The following is a 17,205-nucleotide window of genomic DNA, read 5'->3' on the forward strand; positions in this document are numbered from 1 at the left end:
ATTTATTTTAAAATTTTGTGCATGTAAGCATTATATACTGGCCACTCTCACCTGCCACCTTTCTCTCACTGTTCCTGTCCACTTTCTGTTGGAGAATGGTGACCTCATAGTTTTCCCTTCCCTCAAAATCTGTCCATAACCAACAGTTCAGTGTTAAAGAGTAGGGTCACATAAATCCCTCCCCATTTTTGACTGATTATTACCAAGGCTCAGTACAGGTAAGTACAACTCTTGTGGATTAGCTATGATAATGGTTGCATGAAGTCTAGAGAATTACTTTTTGTAGACATCTCCCTAACTTCTGGAACTTACATACCTCCTGCCCCATCTTATGGAATGTTCCCTAGGCTTTGGGAGTGGTGAGGATGATGGTATAAATGACTTGTTTAGGGCTGGTTCCTCATCTGTCACTTAGTTTATTATCTTGGACAGCAATGTGTCTCTGCATTTACCATTGTTATTCTATGCAGGCTTCTCAGATTAAAGCTAAGAGCTGCTTTTGTGCCTGATATAAGCACAGGCATTTAGAAGGGAGTTTACTGCTTTGTCACAGTGTTCAGTATCTGAAATACCTTGTGCACTTCCTGCATGGGACTACTACATTTTAAGATCAGAATTTTTAACCAGGCATTTGTGCCTAAGCCCCGACCATGAAATTGATCTTAAATCCAAACAGAGAGCAATTGGTTACCTCCCCAGCAGTGAAGACGCTGCACTTACACAGGCAGGTATAATGTCGACTTTCATATGGCCTTGTACTCTATTTACATCTGCTAGTCCTTTCCCCATCCTGTGCTGTCATCTTTCTAGTCATCCTCCCCATTCCTGGCATTAGGGTCTTGAGCACAAGAGTGGCTCAGTCTGATTTCTTAATGGATTCTTATTTTAATCATGCACTGTAAATCTTTTACTTACAGCAAGAGGAAGAGGTAAATTCAGAAAATCCAGATAATATTCTTACTATAAAATTGGGGAGTATTTTATAGTATTTTCAGTGGGAGAAGTATTAATGACTTTGGCCAGAATTTTTTTCTCTCTCCTCCACTAGTTCTTCCTTATCCTCCACCTTTTCTTCCTCCCCCTTCTGTCTCTGTCTCTATCTCTGTCTGTCTCTTTGTCTCAGTTTCTGTCTTTCTGTCTCTGTTTCCCTCTCTCTGTCTCTCTGTCTCTCTCTGTCTCTTCTCTATCTCTCTGTCTTTCTGCCTCTGTCTCTGTTTCCCTTTGTCTCTCTCTCTCTCTCTCCCCCCCCCCCTCTCTCTCTGTGTGTGTGTGTTTGTATGCAGAGAGCAAAAGTAAAGAAAGTAAACTGGCTCAGAATCAAACCTCTTGGTTTGGCAACTAGGAAAAAAATGAGTGGTGCATCAGCTGAAGAGGAAAGATGTTGGACAGAATGATGGAAACAGACCTTAAGACACGTACTTTAGATCAATCTAGGTTCTTCACATTTCACAATCTGATTTCCTCTACATCACTGAATAAAATTCCATTTTGCATGTGTGCCATATTTTTATTGCCCAGTCAACTGTGGAGGCACATCTAGGAGTGCAGCACAAATGCATGTGCAAGGTTCTTAGGGAAAGGTACAGACTCCTTTGGCTGAACAGTCTGGTTTTGCTTCAGAATGTGGAAATCCTTTGCCTTTTGCCAGAGGCTTATTAAATTTAAAGTGAAAGTGATTATTATCTATCACTTGCCTGTTATTTTCAGTGTCCATAAGTAACAGATGATCTTTTGTTCCTTTTTGAGAATTCCACTCTTCATGTTGGCATCCCAACCCCAGTCTCTTTTGAGGTCCTCTCCTGCTCCCTATCAGCTCTTGCCTTCAACATGAGGAACTGCTAAGACATTCTATTTGTTGTCTGCTCCATCTCCCTGGAGAAGAGAGTGAACCTTCTGTTCTAACTACTTTCCTCTTCTGTCTGTTCATACCATTACTGGCCATTCTCTTTGGAAAGAATAAAAGAGAACATGGTTCTACAATGGTGACAGCTAAGTGCCTTGTCTGAGCGAGGGAGTCAAAGGAAGAGGGGTGTAAGTTTAAGCATGGTAGCACTATTCCTCTATGATACTCTCAGCATCACCATCATGTATTATTGTAGAGACGTTTCCATATCTAGTTTGCTTCTGTAGCACTTGCACTTGATTGAAGTATCCTCATCCTCCATGATTCTAGAACTGCAGCTGGGCATGACATGGTTGAATGCACTACATTCTCCAAGCAAGCCTTAATCTTGAGTTTGAGCTTTGCAAAGTTTAAGTCATTAAAACAAGAATTTAATCTCTATTCTTTTTACGATCAGATTCTTTGGTGGGAACTTAGCCAAGAGATTTTCATTTCAGTGTACAAGGAAGTGTGGTACCCTCTCTGGGTTTTCCAGTTAGTCAGAGGGTGAGTCCATGTTGCTGGGTGACTCTTTCATTTCCTTCATGGCTCTCCATGGTGTTCTGGAAGGACCAGAACGTGCAGTCTCTGACATGTACTCTGCCTGGCAGTGGAGTGGGGAATGTCGTTTATTCATTTGACTCGCAGGAGCCTTGCTTGAGTGCCATTGCTCAGTTCTGCATCTAGTTGTGTGAGCACTTTGCGCTGTGTGTTCCAAAGCTGTGTTTGTATCCAATCAATGGCTGACTCTTTGATGTGGAATAATTTCAACACTGTTTAGTAAGTGTGGAGCACAGGTTGCTCAATCACCACCATCTGAAGTTACCTGCTTAGGAGCCTCTGAGTGCTAGTCTTTTGTGGTTGGAGAATGGCATGTCACAGTGGCTTTTCCAGTTGGGACTTGATTTGTTAATTTGTCATACAAAAAATGTAGCTAAAGTTCTCCCTAGTTAATCATTCTATGAGGAAATAAGTTATAGTACTGTCCGGAAAGCCTTACAGGCTACCTTAGAAGACAACGGCCATAGTGTCCAGCCTTAAGTATTGTAAAGAATCAAGGTAGGCTACTGGTGATGGGTGTGGAGGAAAGTTTTGTACTAGTGCCTGAGAGTAATAAAAACAGAGACGTTGGAGAGAGTATCCATCAGAACCTAAAGCAGAGCCAATAGTGTAATGTGCCAGTGGTTACGACCCTTAGTTCCAGCCTTGATAGTAAGGGTAAGCATTAATATCAGCTTCTGAAGGAGGAGCCATGAATTTAGACACCTTCTGATTCCCCATAGGGTAAAAGGGAAAAACTGGAATAGGGGAAAGGTAGGAGACAAACATTTTTCCCATGGCTCTTTTAACTGCTGACTCTTTAATTGTCCTCTTCTGATTTGGGAAAGGACTGGCTGTGTGTATAAATATACAAATACTCTCAGCAAGCTTATTTCTCTCTCTCTCTCTCTCTCTCTCTCTCTCTCTCTCTCTCTCTCTCAATCTCTCTCTCTCTCTCCTTTTATTGAAAATAATGTGTTTTTTTTCTCACATAACATATCCCGATTATGGTTTTTCCTCCCTCTACTTCTTCCCATTCCTCCCCACTTCCTTTCCTATCCAGTCCTACTTTCTAATTAGAGATCTTCCTGTCTCTTATTAGAAAACAAGTAGGCTTCTAAGGGATAATTATAAAATAAAATATTATGAAACAAAAACTGACAGCCAGAACGAAAGGCTATCCAGAGACTGCTCCACCTGGAAATCTGTCCTATACACAGTTACCAAACCCAGACATTACTGTAGATTCCAAAGAGTACACACGGAGCTACATGTGGCTCCAATAACATATGTAGCAGAGAATGGCCTTCTCTGGCATCAATAAAAGAAGAGGCCCTTGGTCCTGTGGGCTTCATGCCCCAGTGTAGGGGAATGCCAGTGCAGGGAGCCGTGAGTGGGTAGATGGGTGGTGGAGCACCCTCCTAAAAGCAGGGGCTGGGGAGATGGGATAGGGGTTTTCTAGAGGGGAAACTGGGAAAGAGGATAACATTTGAAATGCAAATAAAGAAAATACCTAATTAAAACAAAAAAAAAAAACATCAAAAAAAAAAAAAACAAAAAAAAAACAAAAAAAAAACACAACCCTCAGGTGACAGCAGATGTTGGCAAGGATGTGGAGAAAGAGGAACACTTCTCCACTGTTGGTGGGTTGTAAGCTGGAATAGCCACTCTGGAAATCAGTCTAGTGGTTCCTCAGAAAATTGGACATAGTACTACCTGAGGACCCAGTTATTCCACTTCTGGGCATATACCCGAAAGAAGCTCCAACATATAATACGGACACATGCTCCACCATGTTCATAGCAGCCTTATTTATAATAGCCAGAAGCTGGAAACAGTCCAGATGTCCCTCAACAGAGGAATAGATACAGAAAATGTGGTACATTTACACAGTGGAGTACTAGTCAGCTTTTAAAAATAATGATGAAAACAGATTTCTATGAACTTGTTAAAATTAATCACTTTTCTGGGACTTGCCAAATGAAAAAAGAGTTGTGGCATAAGGATTCATAAGTCACATTTGATTGGGAAAAAAATGTGACATTCTTAGTTGACATTATATTTGGCACAAGCAGTATTAGACCAAGTTTGCTTCCCTTTGGATTATATTTCACAGATTGACCTTGACATTCATTCTGACATTGTCCAACTGTCTGACTGTCCCTACTAACCCGAAAGAGGCTACACAAAATTTGCAAACTAATAGCTTCATTCAGTCCTTGAAGTAGTTGGGTAATTTTGTGTTTGCATTTTTGCAGAGGAAATAAATAAAATATTTTATGCAAATTGGCTGAGTGTTCTTAGGTAACAGCTTGATGTTGGAAAGGTATGACTCATGACCTGGAGGTAACATGAAAGGAAGATAAGTGGTAGTTAAAAGATCTCACAAAAATATTTAGTTTGGGAGAACTAGAGACTAGGGCCTAAATAGGTTTTCAAATACATAATGTCTCTTCTTGTGAGTAATTAGATTTATGGGTGCAAATAATGTCATGAGATGATGATGACTATGCAAATGAACTAACAATGATTTTGTTATTACAAATATAAAATTTCAACATTTTAGAAATCTTATTTTAAAGCCATTACTAAAATTTATGATAAGGATATTTATAATTACATAGGAAAAGGAGATCTGTGTCATGGTCTGAATATTGGTGATCGAATTTCATGTTTCTTCTGTGATTTGAAGCAGGCAGAAAAAGCCATGGAGATCTCTTTGTATGTGGTTGTATTGCCATCTGCTGGTCATGAGTTATAATTACATCAGCCAGATTTAGATTGTATTTCTCAGAGCCCGAAATGATGATTCCTTTGAATACGGAATAATTTAGGAGGTAAATGGAGGAACAGTACTGAGGAAATGACAAGTGGGAATGGTGACTAATAAAAGTAACTACTGCCATGTGACTGAAGTTTAGTGTCTGTTCACAGCTTGAAGCACTTATCTCAGAACAAACCTACTGAGGAATGAGGGCTGGGGAACATGTGCAGCAATTTTCATCACTCTTACTGGAAGCACATGGGGACTGTGAATTTCTAGATACTGTAGGGCTGGCACTGAGGTGCTAGTGGTAACTGTCGAGCAGAAAATGCAAGATTCATCCATCTAAATTCAAAGGGACAGGAACTATCCCCTCTTAGACATTTAAATAATTGTGAGACAGGTTGCTTCTATTTCCATCTCTTTGGATTTCATGCCAACGGGATGACAGTTTCACCTTGGGAAACTGTCCTAATCATTCTGTTTTTCCAGATAGCTACCTAATGCTGTGTGTGAGCCATGTTAGCATTGAATCTGCCAGTGGCTTCTGTGCATGTGTCCTGAGGCAGAGTGTGTCAGGTTCATAGTCATGTCTCTATTTCTCTTGAAGTGTGTGTGTGTGTGCGCGTGTGTGTGCTTGTGTGTGCGTGCACGTGCGCGTGCGCCTGTATGAGCAAGTGCACTGGGTCTCATCCATAATATCTTTTCTCTCTGAGTTTGAGACCACGTATTTCACCAACACCAACACTAGACTGGCTGGTTAGCAAGCTACAAGGATACACCTGTCTTCCTCTCCATAGTGCTAGGGCTACAGGTGCACACCACTCTGACTGTCTTTTTACCTGGGTATTGAGAATCTGAACTCAGGTCTTCATGTTTGTGCTGTAGGCATTTTTCTCTCTACGCTATTTATACTAATCCTTTCGATTTTATCTTCTCACCTCTAGTCTGAGGTGTTTTTAGGTGGAATACTATGATGGTACTTTATATATTTTGTGAGATTTCAGATTTAATGTCAGTTGAAGGTACTGTAGGCTGAAACAGTATGACCCAGTCCTGACATTTGTGTTAATGTCAATAAAATAAAAGGGTTGTTTCCCCTATTGTGTATGGTGGTTAGTGTTCTCATAGCATAAGGCCTTATTCATGTGCTGGGGTCATTCTTTTGTTGACAACTATTTAGTATGAGCAGTCTCAGAAAACTGATTGGCCTTGAAGATAATGGGCACCTGAACATATGTTTATATTACTTTAGCCTGAGACTACAGTTGCCCTGATAATAGGTTCATTGCAATAACACTGAGGTGGCTGAGGGCAAAAAGCCCATTGCTCTCACCTGGTCAGGTCATTCTGTCCACTGGTCCCATGATTTCAGGTAAAAATGATACGATGTGAGATCGAAAAGCAGGTGTGCCTAGAGTTCAGGTCACATGTTTCTCATACAGATTCTCGGATCTTTCATAAAAGCTTCTTCAAAGTTCTGACCAAAAATTAAGGGCATCTATTATTATATAGAAGTCTGAGAATATTTCTTTTTTGAGCAAAGGCCACTTCCTCATCCATAATAGAAAGTTTTTAGAACACTCACATAGAAAAGCTCAGTTCAATGTATCTGTTGCAAAAATGGTGTTTAATGTAATCTAGTGAAAGATCACACATTAGGGCTGACATAATTATCAAATGAGTATAAACATGATTTTACCATGCATCTGTTAGGAAGTAAAAAGAAGTGGAAAGAAAAAGGAAGATTTTAGTCTCATTTTATGAGACAAATATGGAAGCAAAGCCAATCAAAGCCCTGCAAAAATTCAAATTTCAAAATTTCAAATGTCCACCAATATTCCTGGTGAACATGGGCAAAAACTCGCAACAAAATACCAGCAGACCAAGTCTCATAGCAAACAAAAGGAATCACTCAGTTGGCCAAATGAAATTTGATACAAGACACATGAATACTTCAACATAAATAAATAAACATGACTTACCACAACAATGAAGCAAATGCCAGACCTACATAAAGCAGAAGCAGAGAAGACACTGAGGAAATCCAATATTGCTTCATAACTTCAAATGTTCAACAGGTTGGGTTTGGAAGAAATAATCGTCAGAATAACAGAGGCCACATGTGACAAACTCTTCGTATCACACTCACTCCTTCAAATTTTAAAGACCTGCCCTGAACCCATCTCACCTAGAACTTCTCCTGTTGCTCCACTCCACCAAGACAGCATAAAGTATGTATATATGTATATGTGCTGTGGTGGTTTGAACATACTTGGCCCAGGAGTGGCACTTGTTAGCGTAGGTGTAGCCTTGTTGGAGGAAATGTGTCACTGTGGGTGTGGGTTTTAAGGCTTGCAGATCTCTGAGTTCAATGTCAATCTATAAAGCAAGTTCCAAGACAGCCAAACTTAGTCTGTGAAGGAGTTGGAAAAAAGAAACTTCCTGATAATGTAATGCAAAGGGGCCATGGTCTAACCTCAGCAAGCAACAGAACTTAGCAGCTTTTGGCTTTGACTTTAGAGTCAAAAATAGAAGGAAACTACTAGGGTGATTGATGCTGATTAGCTGGAGCTGGGAAATTAGTAATGATTAAGAAGAGACCAGCATCATTAAGGTAAAATCTGGGAAGTGTTTTCTGAGAGCACAAAAAAAAAAAACTGTGTTCCAGAAATAGCCAAGGTTGTACCTCATGCTGCAGCTGTACTTGGCAATTGTGTAAGAGTCACCAGGTGGTACTGGTTGTGAAGGAATGAAGGGGTCATGGAGAGCAGCTGAGTCTTGGCACTGTGAGAGGCCATGGAAGGCACTGGTGAAGGTGCAGCCTCAATTGTAGTTGATGGTGCAGGACTGAAAAAGGAGTTGGAGATCTGAAGACCACTTTGACATCAGACATGGAGATGCAGTTTGGAATTTTCCCAGCTGTTTTCTAGTCTTGCTTTGGGGATCACAGTTAAGTGATTGGATGGATCTCAGAAGAGACTTTGAACTTTGCACTGTTAACATTGTTAAACTGTGGTAGACTATGGTTTGGAAATCTAACTCAATGTATTTTGCATTATGCTATGGCTAGGTGTGGTCCCCACTTGCCCATGTGTTTGAAGAAGCCTGATGGGTACAGGGAATGTAATGTGGTTGTTTGAATCTGCTTGGCCTGGAGAGTGGCACTCTCTGAAAGTGTGGCCTCTTTGGAAGAAGTGTCACTGTGGGTATGGGCTTTAAGATTCTTATCCTAGCCACCTGGAAGACAATCTTCTCCTAACCACCTTCAGAACAAGAGGGATAACTCAGCTCCTCCAGCACCATATCTTCCTGGATGCTGCCATGCTTCCTGCATAATGATGGACTGAAACTCTGAACCTGTAAGTTGGCCCCAAATAAATGATGTTGGTCTTGACAAGAATTGATGTGGTTATGGTGTCTCTTCATAGGACTAAAACCCTAACTAAGACACATGCACACACACACAGACACACACACACACAAAATGGCAATTAAGACACAATTCAAAAGAAACATTATAAACATTCTTAAAGAGTTCAAATATTGTAAGAAATGGAAAATGTCTGTGTGGACTTATTAAAAAGATATAAACTAATAAAGTCAAAGAAAACACATGAAAAACCAAGTGAAATAAAGACTAGGATATAACTGAAAATAAGTAAAGAGAAAAATTACTAAAAATGGTTTTCCTAGCTTTTGAGTAGGATGCTTTGGATATATTCCAAGGAGTGGTGCTGCTGGGCCACAGGGTAGGTTTACTTTTAGTCTTTAGAGAATTCCCCATCTGGTTTCCACAGTGGCTATACCACTTTGCAATCCCACCAACACTGCATGTGGGTTCCCTTTTCCTCATGTTCTCTCCAACATTTGTTGGTGCTTCTTTTGTTGAGTTTGGCCGTGGTGACTGGGATAAGCTAAAATCTCAAAGGTGTTTTATTTTCCTTATTTTTAGGGATGAGGAACATTTTCCTTGGAATATTTCTTAGACAGTTTTCTCTTCACTGGAGAACTCTCTGTGCAGGTCCCAGCCCAAGATTTGAATATTTTTTTTTCTTATTCTTTATACTACTGGAAATTATACAGGCCTAGAATCATATATTATTATGTAATCTAACCAGTTTTCCACATCCATAAATTTAAAGCAAATAGAAATAGAGAACAGAATGGCCTAAAACCAGGCAGTGAAGTGAGGAGAAAAAAATTGTTAAATGACATATAATTTATTATAGATGTGGAATAATATGTTGACCTTAGTTTATATTAGTGAACCCCAAACTACAAATTTCTGGAATAGTTTGATTTGAAATTTTCTAGTTGTAAAATTCAAAGTACATAAGAACATGAGAAAATTATTTGGCTTGATTTAATCCCTTTACAGTATACAACAATCCCTATACATTTTAAAAATTACATTATATCACAACCCAGCAGCCTGACAGGAAGCCACAGAAGAGAACTCATGATAAGGGTTGCTGAGTTATCTCCCCCCACCCTGATACATCAAATCTCTGTGAGGCTAGGTTCAATCACTTTCACTGGGGCCAGATAAGGCAGCCCAGCTAGAAGAACATATTTCACTTATAGGCAACAACTTTTTTGATAGCCCCCTCTCCAGTTGTTTAAGACCCACATGAATGTTGCAGTAAATATTAAAAAGTGGCTTAACCTTTCATATTAAAAAGTGGTTTAACTGGCTCCCATGCGGGGCCATCTGGTACTGCAGGGGGATCACTATCTTGGTGCTTCAGGCCACCTCTAAGAACTCAGATGTAGTTCACTCCACCATCCCTGCTGCTTCTGTCTCAGGTGGATACAACAGCCCTGGTGAGTTCCTTTCCTCTACTGCCTGGTACAAATGTGACTCACATCCATTAACTTATCAAACCAATTTTTATGTTAAATTATCAATTCACAAACCCTCTACACAATAAACTTACAACTAATGGACAAAGATATAAACTGCCCATCTATATGAGATAAATAGACTCATTGAAACCCTTAGTTCCTAACAACCTCATAAAGCTAGAGAAGTACTGAAAGGAAAATACATGCTGGCTTCCATCCTCTCCTTTATCAATCTCCTCTCCTGCCTCCTCTTCCTCTCCTCCAGTCTCTTTCCCTGTCTACCTCTCCACTGTCCAATCATAAACCTTAACATAAACCTACACACGAAAACTAAGCTATACATCTGCTATAAGTGTGGGAGGACCTAGATTTAACCAGGGTATGTTCTTTGGTTGGTAGTTCAGTTTTTGGGAACCCCAAGAATCCAGGATAACTGACTGTTGGTTTTCCTGTGGAATTCATTCCTATTCATAGGCAACCTTGCCTTCTGTAATAAGGGACTCCAAGCTCTACCCACTGTCTGGTTGTGGGTGTCTGCAGATGTGGAGAAGAACTCTGGAAGGGGGTGACTAGGAGGGGGAAGCGAGTGTGATGTAAAGTGAATCTAGTTTTAAAAATTGTGCTAAGGATGCTGCAGTGCAGCTTTCATAGCTAATGGCTTGTCACCAGAGGCTGGGGAGGGCAACTCAGTTTTCTTTAGTGGGTAGGCCACTGGGAGTGTGACTATGCTCCAGTGAGTATATGTGCAACACAACTTAAACTAGTTCTTGGAGGGACGGTTGGGAGAGTTGCAAGGGTTGGGGGTTGATCTGCGTGGACTTTAAAATGAGTGTAATCAAAATCAGATAAGCAATTTAAATAATCCAATAATACCTAGTAAAATAAAAGCAGTCAGTGAAAGTCTCCCTCAAAAGCTTAGGGACTAGATGGTTTTAGTGTGGAATTTTACCAGACTTCCAAAGAAGAGTTAATGCCAGTATACCTACAATTGTTTGCAAAATAGAAACAGAAGAAACATTACCAAATTTCTTTTATGAGGCTCTAGTCTCCCTGCAACCTAAACCACATAAAGACAACATAGAATGGGAATTACAAGCTAATTTTCCTCATGGACAACTAAAATACTCACAAACCCAATCCAAGAACATATTAAAAAAGATCATCCATCATGATTAATTAGGCTTCATCCCAGAGATCCAGGAATGGTTCAACATACAAAAATCAGTGAAGGCAATCTACCATATAAACAAACTGAAAGACAAAAACCATGTGATCATCTCAGCAGATGCACAAAAGGCCTTTGACAAAATCTAACACCCCTTCATGATGAAAGTCCTGGAGAGATTATGGATAAAAGGGATACACTTCAGTATTACAAAAGCAATTTACAACTAGCCAATGTCATGCATAGTCCTTTTGTTCTAGAGCCTTCAGGTGTACCTTTAAGTTGCTTGTGTAGGATCTTTCCAATTTCTTTATGAAGGCACTTAGTACTTCGATTTTTCCTCTTAGCACTGCTTTTATTGTGCCCCATAAGTTTGGGTATGTAGTACCTTTATGTTCATTGAATTCTAGAAAGTCTTTAGTTTCTTTTTTATTTCTTCCCTGACCAAGGTACTTTGAGAAGAGAATTGTTCAGTTTCCATATGTATGTGGGCTTTCCTGTTGTTTTTGTTACTATTGACGTTTAGCCGTAGTTTCTGGTGATCTTGTAAAATGCAATGGAATATTTCAACCTTCTTGTACATATTGAGGCTTATTTTGGTTCTGATTATATGGCCAAATTTTGGAGAATGTTTGGTGAGGTGCTGAGAAGAAAGTATATTCTGTTGTTATGGGGTTAAATATTCTGCAGATATCTGTCAAAGCCATTTATTTCATCACTTTTATTTTGATTGTATCTCATTTATTTTCTGTTTCAAGAACACATCCATTGGTGAGAATGGGTGTTAAGGTCTCCCACTATTAGGGTGTGAGGTTCAGTGTGTTTTTTGAGCTTTCATAAAGTTTCTTTTATAAATCTGGATGACCTTGTGCATTTGTGACATAGATGTTCAGGACTGTGAGTTCATCTTGGTGGATTTTTTTTGATGCATATAAATTGTCCTTCATATCATTTGATAACTTTTGGTTGAAAGTATATTTTATTGAATATTAGAATGACTACTGAAGCTTGTTTCTTGGAACTGTTTGATGGAAAACTTTTTTCAGGACTTTACTCTGAGATAGTGTCTATCTTTGTTGCTGTGTTTCTTGTGTGCAGCAGATTGTTGCATCCTGCTTCTGTATCCAGTCTATTAGCCTGTGTCTTTTTATTGGGAAATTATGTCCATTGATGTTGAGAGATATTAATGACTGATGATTGTTTGTTGCTGGCATTGTGTGTGTGTGTGTGTGTGTGTGTGTGTGTGTGTATTTCTTTCTTTTGATTGTTGTAAGATGATTATTTTGGTTTTGTGTGTGCATGTGTGTGTGTGTGTTCATGTGTATGTGTGTGTGTGTGTGTTTGGGTACGTGTGTTTGGGTATAGTTATACTCCTTGTGCAAGGAGTTCTTCTAATATCCACTGTAGAGATGTATTAGTAGAGAGATGTTGTTGAGATTTGGTTTTATTATGGAATATCTTGGTTTCTCCATCTACAGTGGCTAAGGACTAAGAGTTTTGGTGTGTATAGTAGTCTCGGATGGCATCTGTGGTTGCTCGTAGTCTTCATGCTATCTATCCAAGATCTTCTGAGTTTTAAAGTCTCTGTGTAAAAGTCCAGTGTAATTCAGATATGTTTACCTTCACTTTGCTTTTTTCCTGTCACAGCTTTTAATACTCTTTCTTTGTCTGTACATTTAGTATTTTGATTATTATGTGTAGGCAGATTTTCTTTTCTGGTTCAATCTATTGGGTGATCTATAGTCTTCTTGTATACTTTAGTCATTTTTTTTTGGGTTAGGGAATTTTTCCTTAATGACTTTGTTAAAGATATTTTTTGGCCCTTTGTACTAGCAATCTTCACATTCTTCTATTCCAATTATTCGTAGATTTGTTGTTTTCATTGTGTTTAAAATTTTCTGGATGTTTTAAGTTCAGAACTTTTTATACTTCATATTATATACATCACTATATTCTATTGTATCTTCTATACCTGAGGTTCTCTCTTCCATCACTTGCATTTTCTTGGTGATGGCTGTGTCTGTAGTTACTGTCCTATTTCCTAGGTTTTCCATTTCTGGGGTTGCCTCCATTTGTGATTTCTTTATGGTTTCTATTTCCATTTTTAGGATTTAGACCATCTTGCTCAATTTCTTCACTGTTTGATTGTATTTTCCTGTATTTCTTTAAGAGAATTTTTATATCCTCTTTAAAGGCCTCTGTCATCTTCTTGAGTTAGAATCTATGGTCAGAACTTGCTCTTCAGGTATGTTAGGATATCCAGAACTTTCTATGGTAGAAGAGCTTCTTTAGGATGCTGCAAAATTCCATTGACTTCTGTTTCTTACATTTTGTACTTGCCTTTGTCACCTGGTTGTCTCTAGTGTTAACTGGCCTGAGTGTCTCATATTAGAGCAGGTTTCCTTGGAGGCAGGTGGAACTGTGTGTCCTGGGTTAGATTAGTCCTTCTGGGAGACAGGCAGTGTGGTGGGGTTAGGGAGTGGGCATGCTGACCTTCCAGAGGTGCAGGTGAAGATGCAGACCAGAAGTGTGATGGGCTGTAGAGAAATTTTAATCTAGTAACATGGTTGCTAGATCATATCCAAAGATTTGCTAGATCTGTGTGCTCTAACTGGTACACAGATACACTGTTCATCCCACTGGCTGAAATACAAACATTCCCTTAATACACACCTTTAAAATCAGGATCCAGTGATAGAGGTAGATCCTTTGAGAAAATACTGAACCCTTTGCGTTTTAGCAGTCTCTCAAACCAACAGACATATAGACATCCACATGGGATGAATTTTCAAACATACCATATAGCCATGTGAATCTATTCTGTTGTCTTGTATTATTTTCTGTAAACCTGAGAGAAGGAAGTGTGGATTAGACAAAAAGCTACCACTCATAGTACCTGTGAGGCATGTATCAATAGGTTAGGAGTTCAGTGCATGTCAAGTTCAACTCTAGCTTGTGCCACATAAAACTTAGTGCAAGATAAACCAAAAGCTAGGTGGTATAAACCTGCAACCCTAGCACTTAAGAAGCAGAAGCAGAAGGATCATTATACATTTGAAGTCAATCTGCTCTGTATAATGAGTTCTAGGCTAGCCAGAAGTATACAGCAAGATCCTATTAGAAAGAAAATCTGGTATATACACACAGGGGAGTTTTGTTCAGCCATAAACTAAAAGGAAATCTGGCTGGTGAGATGGGTCAGACATTAAAGGCGAAACTCACAACCAAGAATATAAGAAAAAGGAAATTATGTCACTTAGATGAAAAAGGGTAGAACTGGATGTTACAATGCTAAGTGAAATATAACCAGATTTTTTAAAAAACCCAAACAGTTGTTTCATCTTATATACAAAATCTAGACAAGTATATACAATTATACAGACACACATATGCATACACACACACACACACAAACACACACACACACATATATATGTGCAGATAGAGAGAGGATTAAGTGGATTGGTGAGAAATTTTAGGATAGAGAAAAAAATTAAACAGAAGGAAAACAGGAAAAATATTATATTAATTGAACTATTATTTTATTTTTATCCATGTGTGTTCATGAATATGTATATTCACATAGCTATTCATGAGGGTGTAAGGCCAGAATAGGAATCAGATCCCTTGGCACTGGAATTACAGACAGCTATGAGCTGCCCATTGCGGGTACTAGAAATTGAATCCTAGTCCTTTGCAAGAATTGTACTCATCTCCCCAGCCCTCAAAATGTCGCATACTTTCCCTAATACATAAAATAAAGATCTAACCATGTGTATTATATATATGAGACATGAAATACAAAAGGGAACAATTTAGGGGGAGGGAGAAAGGGGACAGCAAGGATTTGTGGGTAAGAGTCTTAGGAAAAGATGGTAAAAGATGAATATGAAGAAAGCCTAATAATAACATGGAACTTTCATTTTTTAATGAAAAATCTCTTGTACAATAAATAATTAATTAAAAATTAAATTTAAAACATGAAAAATAAAATCAATTAATTATTAATTAATTAATTGTTAATTTACAATTAATTTATTAAGCAAGTAATGTATTATTTGCTTGCATCCCAAATATAAACTCTCCTATTCCCCATAGTTTCTACTTTATATCGCCTGTCCCATTTCCCCTTCCCTTTCTCTGAAAAGGCAATCCCCTGGTATCATACTACCCTGGAACAAACAATCCCCTGGTATCATCCTATCCTGGGATCCCAAACAATGTAGACAAAGATAGTTTATAGACAGAAGCAGCAATGTTTGAAAGTAATGTCTAATTGAGGGTCAGATAAAATGATGAGTCAGAAGAAGATTTGCTGGCCTTGTCAGAGATAGGATATGCCCAATTCTCATGAAAGAACAGAACAGGAAAGAGAGGCTACTCAAGAGAACAGCACAGGAAGAAAGGGAACTTAAGAATTCAGCACAGATAGGAGATAGAAGGAAGTTTTACTTAAGACAATTTTAGAGAAAGGTTGCAGATGAAGACAGAATAAGACAGAGAATGAAAACAAGCCAGAAGATTAGAACAGATTGCCAGTGTTATTTTATGCCAAGCAGAGCAATTCAGTGAGAAGCCAAGGGAAGCCAGATTGAAGCAGTTAGCTTAGACAGGAGTTTAAGACAGCCAGATTTCACAATGAACTAAAAAGAATGAGTTTATTGAGCAGTAAATCTCAGAGGCTGAAACATTTTAGGCCTTGAATAGCAGACTAAAAATGGAAGATTAAATTGTATGGAGGCCAAAGCTTCCAGGCCTAGTCCTAGGAATACTTAGAAGAGAAAAGGAAATGCTCTGGAATCAGCCCAATTCATGCATTTACAGATCTTGGGTATAGCTCTCATCATATCCCATAATCAGAAGAAATAAGTTACATTTACAAATAGGAAGAACTCAAAGTAGTTTTTATTAGCAAATCATATGATAGTAAACATATGGTACTCTATAAATTCCAACACCAAACTTCTATGGGTGATAAACATTTCAGTAGCTGGGTACAAGATTGCTTCACAAAATCAGTCATTCTCCTATATGATCTCAGAAATAGTTCAGACATGTGGCAACTTTCATGATAGTCTCAAACAATATAAAGTATGTTGTGGTAACTCTAACCAAGCAAACAAAAGACTTTTTCCTTCAAGTATTTGAAGAAAGAAATTGAAAAAGAATTTAGAAGATAGAAAAATCTCTTACGTAAAACAGGAGGTAACCCGGAATTAGTCAACATTTTCTTGGTGTGTAAGAATTGAGCATGACATGTTTTTTTTTGTTTGTTTTGTTTTTTTTTTTTGTTTTTTGTTTTGTTTTCTTTTTTTCTTGAACTTTACACAGTCTGTGAGTTGTTTCTGGGGCAGTCCAAGCCTCTGGGGTTAGCATCCCAATATCAGTGACTGCATACTATGTGTGTTCTTTGGTGACTGGGTTATCTCACTCAGGATGATATTCTCTAGATGCAACCATTTTCTTAAGAATTTGGTTACATGTACTTTTTGCTCATTGTAACTAGTAAGACCTTAATGCAGAGTATCAAACCTTAAAAAAAAGAAAAAAAAAACCCCAAGCACTGACACAATTGTATTTGTATACATTTATGCAAAAATGTTTAAAATTTTTTTCTTTTATATTTGTTTTTTAAAATAAAGTTTTTTAAAAAAGAAAAATCTCTTGTGCTCATTGTAAGGTTCAATGTAAAGGTTCAAGTTGTAAGGTTCACATTGTAAAAGTATCCACTGTGCCAAAAGCAATCTACAGATCCTCATCAAAGTTTCATCACAATTTTTCACAGATTTTGAAAAAAAATTACAGCTTTATATGAAAAAATAAAAGAAAAATTTAGAAGATCTAAAACAATACTGAAGAATAAAAGAATTCCTGGACGTTTGATCCCTTTCAACTTTAAATACTACAGAGTTAAGTTAATGAAAAGTGCATGATATTGGCATAAAGACAGACATGTTGATCAATTTAATCTAACTGAAGACACAGACATAAATCTTCATAACTTTT

Source organism: Micromys minutus, assembly GCF_963924665.1.
Source record: "Micromys minutus genome assembly, chromosome: 13".
NCBI classification, from domain to species: Eukaryota; Metazoa; Chordata; class Mammalia; order Rodentia; family Muridae; genus Micromys; species Micromys minutus.